This window comes from Podarcis pityusensis (assembly GCF_964106645.2).
Source record: "Podarcis pityusensis genome assembly, chromosome: 3".
NCBI lineage: Eukaryota > Metazoa > Chordata > Lepidosauria > Squamata > Lacertidae > Podarcis > Podarcis pityusensis.
In genome coordinates this window covers 66,110,241-66,123,436 of record NC_138026.1, presented here as the reverse complement: position 1 = coordinate 66,123,436, position 13,196 = coordinate 66,110,241, and positions in this window count along the sequence as shown.

Here is a 13,196-nt window from a genome sequence, read left to right as displayed (position 1 = left end):
ACACTATTGAGATTCTTCAGTGCCAAGGGTGTAACGTCACCATAATTCTAGCCTTAACTTCCTACCATTGTGACTCAGCAGATTACATGATAATTGGGAGGAGAGGGAGTGACCCTGGAGATGTGCTCAGATGGCAAAATTACTTCCTCCTCTTCTCTGTACCTAAAGGCTTCTAAGGAAGAGCAGAAATACCTGCATCTAGTATCACCAATCTTGGTATATGGGGAAATGAAAAACTTATAATACCTCATGTTTCCTGAGGTGGTGGTTGTTATTGTCATTATTATCATGATTAGCACTTTAGAAAATGGAAATCTTATCCAAATGAGGTAAACAAAAGGAGCACAAACTTACACAGAGGCAAGCAGAAAATAAGGGGTTAAAACAGACAATTTGAGGTGCATACTACTAAAAATAAATAAACACTCAGTAATTGAAAAATAGGGGAACTAGCTACAGAAGTGGCTTGTTGGGTGATTGTTGGATGACAAGACAACTAAAGGTGTAAGTTAATGCAAGCCCTTCTAGGAATGGTTCTGCTCAGGAGGTCCCAATCGGATCTCCCAAGTCCTGAGTGAAGCTGATTCCTGCCAAAAGCAGGAGTTGCATTTGCAAGTCAACTGATCGGCAGTGGCTGCATACTCTGCTTCCTTGGTTTGAAATCAGACATCTTCTATCTGTTATTTTCATTCTGCATGTTAACCACGTCAATGTGATTCAGACTCTACATCAAAGAAATTGTCTGCCTTTTACTAAAACATACTAAGTAGCCCTTTGAGGACGTGGCTTACAGGCCAAGTTTACCAATTAAGCACTGTCCAAAGGTCTTGTTTACAAATCAGCAGCATTGAAACTGATGGAATAGCTCACTAATGAGCTCAGGCCATCATTATGTTTGGGCTACATCCATTAATCTAAGCTTTTTATTGAATGCATTTCTTAAAGCATATAAACTACATTGTTAATTTGGGTTGGACGTAATGACCACACATGCCCCCCCCCCCGAATTCTGATAGTACTGCTGAAAGTGAATTTTTGATGTTGCTTCAGCTCCAGGAGCATAGTGCCCTGGATCAGTTGGTAGTGAAGAACTGCAATAGTTTGCAGGTCTACTCATAAATCAGTCTCAGTGAGCTCAATGGGGCTAACTCCCAGGTAAGTGTATATTCAAGTGCAGCCTATTATTTCCAGGATGATGAAGGGCAGTATGTGTTGGGGATGTGTTGTAGCTGATCCACACCACCATAGGCTCTACTGCCTTTCCCTGGGGTAACACCACCTTTAGCACTGAATCGGACCAAATGTCAATAGAGTTTTTCGCAGATTGCCATTTGTTCAGATTTACTGCTAAAGATGCGGGTGGTGCTGTGGGTTAAACCACAGAGCCTAGGACTTGCCGATCAGAAGGTCGGCAGTTCGAATCCTCATGATGGGGTGAGCTTCCGTTGCTCGGTCCCTGCTCCTGCCAACGTAGCAGTTCAAAAGCACATCAAAGTGCAAGTAGATAAATAGATACCGCTCCGGCAGGAAGGTAACCGGCGTTTCTGTGTGCTGCTCTGGTTTGCCAGAAGCAGCTTAGTCATGCTGGCCACGTGACCCAGAAGCTGTACGCTGGCTCCCTCGGCCTATGAAGCGAGATGAGCTGGACCTAATGGTCAGGGGTCCCTTTACCTTTACCTTTACTGCTAAAGAGCGGCTTTTCTGGGGAAAAGCAGTGGGACAAAGGCAAAACCACTGGGACTCATACCTAGAAAGGGCCAGACAAGCAGAAAACCACTTGGACCTGTGCTTTCTAGATACAGGACAAGCGGAAGTGTTGAAGAGCCCTTATTAATGCTAGAGCTTTAGTGCCGCATGCATCTCCTGCTAAGCCTAGGAAAGACTCCAGCCTGAAACCCTGGACAGCCTGTGTTAGTCAGTGTAGAAACAATTCTGAGCTAGAAAAATCAATGATATGACTTGGGACATGGAAGCTTACTATACTCCTAGTTAACTCTGTTAAGGCAAAAGGACAAGTTTCAGTGGAATCCATTTCCATAATCTTATGGATAGCGTATGCTGTAGCGATGAAGGTTTAACTCTAAATGGAAAAGTTCATTAATATGGCTCCAGAAAAGGTATTCACTTATCCAAAATCTTAATGATACCCATCAAATTCTTCTACAGGTTTTCTCAGTCTGCTGAATTATTCAGTGAATATTCAGGCTACCTCCCTGTATTTACAGAGTTGCAGCATAGACAACACTCCTTTACTAATCAACCTGTGCAACATGCTGTGTTCCTAGCACACGAGCTAATGGTTTCATTTCTCACATTGGCTACTTGGCATGTGGAGGTACATTTATTTTCTCTGTTGGATTGATGGTCAAGCAGGTTTGTGAAGCCACCATTCTCATTCATTGTACTGTATACTGGCAATATCTGAACCATTGGCTAGAAATATAGACATTGATACAGATTTAGATACACAGTATTTGGTACTTAACGCTATAACAACTTGGAAGGCAAACAGCTGTACATAGCTTACAATTTATGTTTACATGCAACTTGACAAACTCAGAGTACTTTGCTTCTAGAAATAAGGTGGGAGGGGCCCTAGCACATGCTTTATATGCAGAAGTTCCCAGATTCAATCCATTAGATGTAAAGACCCATCATAGACACTAGAACATTGCTGCCTGTAACTTGGTTTGATGGACAAATAGTCTGACCTGGTACAAGGTAGCTTCCTAAGTGGAGGAGTGGACTTAATTGTAGAGCGCATGCATAAATAAAAACCCAGGTTCCATTCCTGTTTCTTTTCACTTAAATTTAGGTAGCAGGATGGGGAGAGAAAGACAGTGCCTGGGACTTTAGGGATAAACAAGCAGACAAGGAGAGTGAGGACTCCAACTCAGTGCTTTACATACATCCCATGTTCAACCCCCCCACATTGATAGGTGGGCCTGAAACACTTGAGAGCTACTGCCACACAGACAGTGTTGAGCTACATGGAAGAGAATAGGGCAGCTTCCTAGTTCCTTATCAATAGAAATAACTCCAAGTATTCAGGTTTCTATCATGTACTGAATGGTTGGCAGCAATATGCCGATGAAAAGATTGGAACCATGAAGAATGGGCCCAGTTCCATGAGATTAGAATGGCTCCAGAGCAAAGGTGAACTTTCTTTGATGTTGCCTTAGGCTGTGTGTTGACTTCCTGGAGGAAGTTCAGTGTTGTACCTCCTTCTTAATCTTTCAAAAGCAGTGCAAGGCTCTCCTATTTGTTTGTTTTGATATTATTATTATTATTATTATTATTATTATTATTATTGCGTGTTATGAGGCCTTTATTAAAATAAAGCTCACCAATCTGTGAAAAACTTTGAGGCTAGAGCAGGGATGGGGGACCTGTGGCTTTCCAGATGTTGTTGAGCTACACCTCACATCAACCCCAGCCAGGGTGGTCAATTTTGATAGCTGAGGAGGACCCCAAAATGCACCCCCTCCCTGCCGTGAGCATAAGGGGGGAAGAAGATCAACATTGGGATCTGCTGGCCTCGTGAATCCTGCTACCTGAGGTGTTCACATCATCTCATGGGTGGCCCTGAATAACAATTTACATCAGGATCTGCTGCCCCTGCAGATCCTGCCACCTGAAGTGGTTGCTTCATGTTGCCTCATGGATGGGCTGGCCCTGTGGTCAATGGTGGGAGATGATGAAAGTTGTATCCCGACAGGATTGCAGGCTTCCCAACCCCTGGGCTAGATATACTATGGTTGGGTCTCATGCTCTGATTCTTTCCCCCCTGATATTTTGTTTTTCTTAATTGTTGCTTACCACATGAATCGAGTATTATTATTTTTAATGTGTAAGATTGTCACTTGAAGTTGTATAGAGAGGCGGGAGAAAATGGATAAAATTAAACCTTTGCAATGTGCTGCTCACATAGGTCCCACACAGAAGAAGGCCTGGCACATCTGGGCATGCCCACCACAGTATCACCATACCTTTGCTTGTGTAAAGATTACTGCCCCACTGCTGGCCTTCTTGCTTTCTTCTCTGCTCTGCAGCATCCAGTTCAAGCTGAATTGCCATCAGCACATGAACTGGAGGGATTTAATTTCCTGAATGAGTACACTCAGTCGGAGTGCAGGTAGGGTTTTTATCTTTTCTTTTTGTACAAATCATTACGCCAGCCCTTCCTAACCTGGTGCCCTCTGGGTGCTTTGTACTACAAGTCCCATCACTGCTATAGCCTTTCCCATCATAGAACTGAACTGGTGGGACAAGCTTTTCTTAAAAGGTACAGCTGCACTATCAAGGCCTGACAACTAGGCTTAGCTGCCTGCTCATCCCTGCTATTGTTATCCAGCTGGTGCTGGCTGATTTTCCTTTTAATGTAAAGTTCACTTCTGAAAAGAATGATGCATTGCTTTTTAAGGAGGCTGTTCAACACATTGTCTAGACTAAGATAGCCAACCTGGTGCCCTCCAGATGTTGTTGGAGTGCATCTCTGATCATTGGCCCTGCTGGCTGGGGCTGAAGGGAGTTCAGCAACATCTAGAGGGAACCACATGGCCTATCCTGGGAAGTTTTGTTATACATGGTAAATGTAGCTTGGCTAGAGTCAGACCATTGGTTTTACATTTTTAAAAGCAGAGGGCTTTTGCTATAAAACTTCTGAGGACCTTTGATTACCAGCTGGTAATACTTAAAGCAAGTAAGAAAGAAAGAAAGAAAACAAGATCCAGCTAGCAAGATGTCAAGGCTCCCGCCTGTTTCCTTTTCCTTAGATAACAAGGCCAATAGCGCCAAGTCGGACTTTTTCCAATACACAGCTATTCTCAAAAGGCAACTCTGCTGAAGTGGTGCTTCACTTCAAGTTACCTGACTCTAACAGCTGGGTTTTTATAAGCTGCTGTGTTGTCCAATGTGACACTGGGTATAAAAGTGGTGACCTTGGCGAAACACTGAAATGTATCCTACCGGTCTACCCAGGTTATTACAAAATGCTATACTTCTATGTTGAAGTGACTGTCCTAGCAACAGATATCTCTGGCACATACACACTGTGGGTTTATGATGTTGAAAAGGTAGAAGACATGGTGGAAGACATAGTGGCTGTAGCGAGGTTGGGTAAGAGTGGGGGTGAAGAGCCTTGGAGGCCAGCAAACAGCGCTACACCCCTGCTCTGAAGCCCTTTTCTCTGGTTTACATACCTGTAAGATCTGTTGGGTTGGTGAGTCCCAGTGACCGGGCCTTTTCTAGGGTGGCCACATACCCCCTGAATACCCTCCCCAGGGAAATATGTTGCACACATAGCCAAGAATTTTTATAGTCAAACTGGACTTCTGCTATGAGAAGGCAACCAGCCTTCTCACCTCTGCGATCACTCCCCATTCATTTCCCTTTCCTCTTTCCATTTCAGGGCCATATGCATGCACAGCTATCCTCCTGCAGGCATGTTGTATACATATGCATACCTCGCCTACATAAGTGATGAGGGAACTCTCCCTCTGAAGCTTGGAAATGGTGAAAATTAGAATAATCAGATAAGAGCCAGGGAGAAAAAGTAAAATTAACGTATGTTATTGAGCCATGTGCTGCCTCAGAAGCAAGTTTTTTTTGTTGATAAATGTTTTCCCCTTGAATATTATAGACACAACCCAAGAAAGGAGCTTTTTATAGAAATTAAAACAATAATGCTTAAGTTAACAGTGTAGGGCAGTGTTTCTCAAACTTGGGTCTCCAGTTGCTTTTGGACTATAATTCCCATCATCTGTGACCACTGGTCCTGCTAGCTGGGGATGATGGGAGTTGTAATCCAAAAACAGCTGGAGGCCCAAGTTTGGGAAACAGTGGTGTAGGGCAACCTGCTGTCAGTTACACATTTGTACAGCCTTCAGCTATGTGAACATAATAGAACAGGCGTGGGCGTAGCCAGGATTTACGGTATGTTGGGAGGGCTGCTGGCTTCATGTTAGAGGGGCAGAACCTCAGTTAGTTAAGTAATTTTATTGGTTTACTTGATTTAGGGAGGACAGCTGCCCCCCCCCCCGGCTTGACTACACCCATGGGAACATAGGAAGCTGCCTTATACTGAGTCAGACACTGACTGGCTCTTCCTTTCATATAGGAAACATTCATCTTGGTCCCACCTGATGATGGCAGGGATTGAACCTGGGAGCGTCTGCATGCAAAACAGATTCTCTACCACTAAGCTACTGCCCTTCCCCAAAATTAGAAATGTGTCCACCTGGCTAAATGTGTCAGGAATTGGAACTAGCTAATGGACCTGAAGTGAGAGTAGAGCCACAATCCTTTAGGATTGTCTGCTTCATTGAATTCAGGTGGCCTTGCTTTCAAGCAAACACACATAGGATCAGGCTCCACTGCTGTAATCCTATGTGCAAGCTTATATTCTCTCCAACGACAATCTTCATGGTCCCATGCCAAGCAGTGAGGGTTTCCTCACAGCCAAAACCCTTCTGTAGGAAAGGAACACTAGCTATATGCTCCGATAGTGATGAAGTCAAGAGGAGTGGGGAACTTGGTCAGGAAGGAGGCCTTGTCAACAAAGATAAAAAGACGGAACTTCTGCATAAATGTGGATAAGTTGCCTGCATGTTTGGCCACACACTGAATGTAACATTTGAACAGTGCCTTTGCATGAATGACGAAGTGCCCACCAGTTATTCGTCTATAATTCTGGTACAACCCAAACAAATAAACTGCTTTTCAGCACAATTTTCTGCAGAGGTTTACTTGAATGTAAGCCTTGCAGAGTCAATGGGGTTTTCCCCCAAGGAGGTATGTGTGGGACTGCAGCTTTTAAATCCCCTTTTTTACAACAGGAGATTTCAAGGATGTGCTTCAGGCTGCAATCCTATAGTCACTTACGTGGAAGTAAGTTTCAGTGAAAATGGGACTTCCTTCTCTGAGCAGACATGTACAGGATGGTACTGAGGTTAGTCTGACTCACTGAAACCAGAGGGACTTAAAAAAAACTACCTTGCACAGAAACAGACCAGGTTAAATAGTACACTTTAAAGGAATAAAATACAAGCTCCCCACAATGACCTTTCTCCATAGGTAACTGATTACTCACATAGTGGTTTCGGACAATTATCCTAATGGTAGTTTATGTAGTAATTGAAAGGGAACACCTGAATGTATATAACTATAGTCTTCTCTTGGTTGCCTTAACGATTAAGAGAAAACAATATGAAATTGTGCTTTTGTAATGCAAGCTATGCCTTTCAACGTTGCAACGTTGCAGTATAATTAACCTAATTGGTTTAAACTACCATGTGCATAATGAGAAATAACCATAGCAAAAAGTAATAAACTGAATCAATCCCTTGCCTCAATTTACTGATTCTCAGGAGACACATGCAGTCATGGACTTGGTATTCTTGATTTTTCAAGCATAATTTTCTGCTTAGGAATGAAAGTATCCTTAAAGGCCTATACCTAGCGGCCTGGGAGTAAGTTCCATTTTCATTCAGACTTTCTTCCTAGTAGACGTTTATAGGATTGTTCTATTAAAGATGAAATAGCCCAAAGCTGTTTTAAAAAAAAATTAAACCCAGTGCTTTGAGATCCTTGAACAGTTACACATTTTCAAACAGCCGAGAACCAAGGAGTAATACTCTAAGAACCAGGGGTGGTGGTGGTGGTGATGATGATGATGATGATGATTTTGCAGCCGATTTTCATAAAATATTGACTGTTGCTGTTGGAGATACTATTTTTCCTTCTCGAACTAGAGATCTTTGTGTTGTTGTTTTGTTTTTTAAAAATAAGTTTTATTGCTTTTAAATATATGCCAACTGTAATCAACCATGGAATAAAAAAAGTGATCAGCTGTAATGTAGCATCTGATATAATACCGAAGATCTCAAACACTGCTTTTGTCTCTGATTTCTCCTATTTTTTGTTGCTGATCTCAACCTAGGGATTGGGATTGCTAGAGAGCATCATAGCCCAAGGTGTATACTGAATGGGTGGAAGACAAAAATAAATTTACAATGCTGTTGTCTTTCAGAAAGGAAGTCGCCAGGCAATTTTTGTGTGTAACATTGTTGCAGACTGGGAGCAGTTTTGAATCATAGCCAAGGGGGGGGTGTTACTGGATTGTTATTTTTATTTTGATTATGCACTTTGTGGTTTTATATACTAATTTTATCCTGTGAACCGCCATGAGACCTGCAGGTATAGGGTGGTATATAAATTCTAATTTAAATTCTAATCATCAACATTATTATTTATGATGATGATGATGTCCCTTGGTCCATCGACACCTTTTGCAATTCAGGCCCTTGGGTGGCTTGAGCTATATTCATGTGTCCCAGAGTGATTATAAGGGATTTTCTAAGAAGTCTGTGAAAGGAGGAAATTGCAGACTTCTTAGGAACTGAGAATGTGGAAAGACCAAGCGGAGAAACTAAGTGAGTCATCATACTTCTGAGATGCACAACCTGCCTTCCTGACCTTTCCCAGTTTCCAGGTGCTTTGCTTACATTCTTTGAACCTTTGTCAAGGCTGTGTCAGCATTTCTTAATGGACAAGGGCATGCAGATGAAAATCACACACAGTGTTTTGTCACACAAGACCATTGTGATCTGCATCACAATCTGGTGTGACTCCTGGTGGATGGCAGCTGGGAAGAATATAGACCCTGTCACTTCCCCTGTGTGTCATAACTTTTAGACATTAATCAAAATGAGGGGTTCTTCTGGAGTTCATGTCTGGGAGGCAGTTCCAAGCATGAGTGGCAAAAAGGAGAAGGACTTGAGGGAGCACGAGACCTTCACATATCTAAGCACTGGGTGAGTGAAGGTCAGCGGCAGGGAGGTATCAGCATGGGCAAAACCATGGAGTAAGGGAAAGGAGGTTGTGCTGGATCTGGGAGGAAGCTAGTGTGCAGATCTAAGGAGCGGGTGTCACATGATTAGAGTGATGAGGGAAGTGAGCCGTTTTTGCAGCAGAATGGTGGATAGAGGTGAAGAGAGCAAGGTGTGGCAACAATAGTTCAGAGAGGAGAAGATTACAGTGGTCAAGGCAAGAGATGATCAGGGCATGAACCATGATGAAGGGGCAAAGCTGTTGTTTTTCTATGGCTGGCTACATCAGAGGAGATCAAAGTTTTTGTTGAATAAACTCTAATTTACCTGAACAAAATTATGTAGCTGATGTTAACTGATGGCACAGTTAACGTACAGCTAGTGGATTTAAGTGGTTATTGGCTTCTTTGTCAATTCAGATTGTGAAATTAAGCTTTTTTCTGGGCCTGCTGTATCTCACCATTAAATTAAATGGTGATGTATAACCATGTGGAGAACTCTTTGGATTTCATTGCTCAGGAAGTGGAGCAGAACTTCCCTCATCAATACATCAGTGTATTACTCAATGAGCCAAGGGTAGGGATGTTTTTAAAATCATTTAACCAGAAATTTCGTGGAGTGTGCTATTGATTTGACAACTTAGTAATAGTCTCCAGTAAAAACCAAACATTAGTTTGGCAAAATACAGTAATCTTTTTGGAACTTACAGACAAGAGGCTCCAGAAAAAATAACATTATTTTAAAGCAATTATATTATTTGCTTTTTTATAACGGCCTCGGCCCAGTATACCTGAAGGAGCATGTCCACACACATTGTTCAGCCAGGACACTGAGGTCCAGCACCGAGGGCCTTCTGGCTGTTCCCTCACTGAGAGAAGTGAGGTTACAGGGAACCAGGGAGAGGGCCTTCTCGGTAGTGGCACCCACCCTGTGGAATGCCCTCCTGTCAGATTTCAAGGAAATAAACAACTATCTGACTTTTAGAAGACATTTGAATGCAGCCCTGTTTAGGGAAGTTTTTAATATTTGATGTTTTGTTGTGTTTTTAATATCCTGTTGGAAGCCACCCAGAGTGACTGGGGAGGCCCGGCCAGTTGGGTGGGGTATAAGTAATAAATTATTTTTTATTTTATTTTATTTTATTTTATTTTATTTTATTTTATTTTATTTTATTTATTTATTTATTTGGGTGGATCTAAGGTTACGTTTGCAAAGCAGAGAAACTGTCATGGACATACCACACACCCCTTACAAGGGTTAAATGAATGAGAGGAAGAGGGCATGGGTGTCTGGAGGACCTTGATAGGGGAAGGTCACTGGGAGAGATTAGATCAGACGTTCCTTGGCTGGTTAGTTTATTGAACTTATTATTCACTTCTCACAACAGACAGTCCTGAAACAATTTACAAGAATACAGTACAGTTGAAAATACTTAAAGATCTTTAAAAAAAACAATCAGAATAAAAATATCCAATCATTGGTGCTTTCCATTTCCTTGGGAAACAAACAAAAAATATTTGCTTGGTGGAAAGATGACAAGTTAGCCTCCTTTGAGAGAGCATTCCATCGATGGGGAGCTGCTACAGAAAAGGTCCCGCTTCCTCATTGCCATCCTTTGGAATTCCCTAGGAGGTGGCACACAAAGAAGGGCCTCAGAAGACAATCTCAGTGTCTGAGCAGGTTCATATGGGGAAAGACAATCCTTTAGGCATAGAGGTCTCTGAGTCATTTAAGGATTTAAAGTTCCGAATTTGAACCTTTAAACTGGGACCAGAAACAAACTGGCAGCCACAGTAATTGGGCCAGGACCAGCGTTACATATATGTACCTTCCTGGCCCAGCTAGCAGTTGAGCTGCCACAATCTGTTTAGAATTGCACCCTCTCTGGAACAACAGCAATGGCAGGATATGCATAAGAAAAACAGGAAATGTTTCCTTTACTTGCTGAAAACTAAATATTTATACAATACAATTGCAATATTCTCTCATTGGCAGCTATTATATTTCATTGCATTGCCAGGTAGATTTTGTAAAAATTATGATGTCTGTGCAGGTCATATAAATAATGCCTTTAATGTAAAATGCTTAAAAAATAGAAATTGGGTGATGACCAACTTTAGTTGCAGTCAGAGCAGACCCATTGAAATAAATCGGCTTGAGTATTAATTTGCTGGATAGAACTCTTTATTTACTATGTATATCAGATTTTAATGTGATTAAATTGCACAAAAAGGACCTGACATAAACTCTATTCAAAGTTGGTTAGGAGTAAAAATCCAGGCATAATCAGGGGCTCTTGATTCACTTTCTTTTCAGTCCAGGATAAGTGGTCACAGAAAAATATGGATTGTTATTTCTGGAATGTGCAGTTCACAGTTTCCTAGGGAAACACAGTGACCTGAGAATGATACAAGATTCCCAGCAAGGGCAATCTTCTTTTATCCTGTAGATAAATACTCAATATAGAACATAGATTTAATTTCTATTGGCTCCCCAGAGTTCCATACGTCAAAGGAACACTGGGTATGTTTCCAGCAGTAGGAAAAAGGCACAATCCAATCTCAGGCATACTTCTGGAAATAAGTCCCATTGAGTTCAGTGTGTGCATAGATTTGCATCTTTAAAGTATTAACAGTGTTCCCAGCACGGGGAACAGAAAGTTGTTGTTCTTCAGGACGGTGGGTAGGTGGGTGGGCTTGGTGGGCAAAAGGTGTGAATGTGAGCTGAATTTCTCTCTGTCTGTGGCAACGGAGGGTAAAGTGAGGCACAGACCACAAGAGGAAAAACAGATGCTGTGACTATACGCCAAGCCATTGATCATATATACCAACTAGAACTGAAATAAGAAACTATTGAAATTTGCCAGCCTAGCATTCATATGTCTTGGAAAGCAGTGTTTGAATGCACACTTAGACACATAACGAGGACATTTTAAAATGGATATTTTGCTAAGACATTATATTAAATTATATTAGGCCATGCTATATTTTACAGAATTTTAAACCTTTCATATAATTGATTTAGGAGTTTAGGCTGAACTTCTACGGCAGTGCAAGGGGTCACAAGGCAGTGCAAGAAAATAGAATTGGAGGGTGAACTATACCTTGTACAGTGGTACCATGGGTTAAGTACTTAATTCGTTCCAAAGGTCCGTTCTTAACCTGAAACTGTTCTTAACCTGAAGCACCACTTTAGCTAATGGGGCCTCCTGCTGCTGCCGCGCCGCCAGAGCACAATTTCTGTTCTCATCCTGAAGCAAAGTTCTTAACCCAAGGTACTATTTCTGGGTTAGCGGAGTCTGTAACCTGAAGTGTATGTAACCTGAGGTACCACTGTAATTAATTTAAAGATAACAGTTCTGTTATGGAAAGACACCAATCCAGAAATTTGGAAACACAGTAGCTTTCAGCCCACACCCCTTGAAAAGAGGACTAATGAGAAGGGAGACAAAAGTGTTTTGGATGTTACAGAAGTGGTAAAGCCTATAGGAGCCAACGTTTGTGGGGGCTTTGCCCCCCATAAAATGTTTGAGAGGGTTGGGCACCCCAAAGTTGATGGGCATTGCCATTCAAATGGTGTGTGTGCACCGCATCATGTGATCAATTATGTGGGGTGGGGCTTACATGGGACCCCGCAATATTTTATTCAAGTTGGCACCCCTGGTAGAGCAGAAGCATGATTGCTTCATACTTCCTGTGTATGTACTCCCTAACTACGGTAATCTCCAAAGGGAAATGCATGCATCTCAGGGCCAGATTAAGACATTTAGAGGCCCTAAATATTTTGGTGCCCCCATATGTATCTAATTCAAAAGATTAACAAGCTAACCAAGATTTTAGACTGGAGTTTCCCCCTCTTTCCCTGGAGTAGTCAGGGACTGAACTTGGGATATGTGCTGCACCATTGAGCTATAGCCCTCTCCCCAATTGGCTCCTGCAATTCCTGGGGCTGCTAGATACAGAACAATGGCCAGTAGTACAGTGAAGATGATTCACAGGGTGCAGGTTGCCCTGTGTGTAGTAGATTGTCATTGCCGGATGCAAGCTATTGGTTCCAACCATCAGAGTGCTCCACCCATGGAAGTTTCACATGTTTCTTGATCACGCAGACCTTTGGCAACCTGAAGTTTTGTAGGTGCCCAGAATATGGTTTGACAAAGCATAGGGCCCTCATATTTTAATCCAGCAGTGCTAAACACAAAAAACCAACGGAATTTCTGGAAGTACTCTCTGATTTCACTGATGCAAATTCCTGGCCCTCCATTGCCAGAGTCAGGGCTAAGCTACAGTAAACAGAATAGTTCTCTGTGTGAAAACAACGGATTCTGATTATGGAATTATGGAAACTCTCTTAATCTGGAAAGATCTG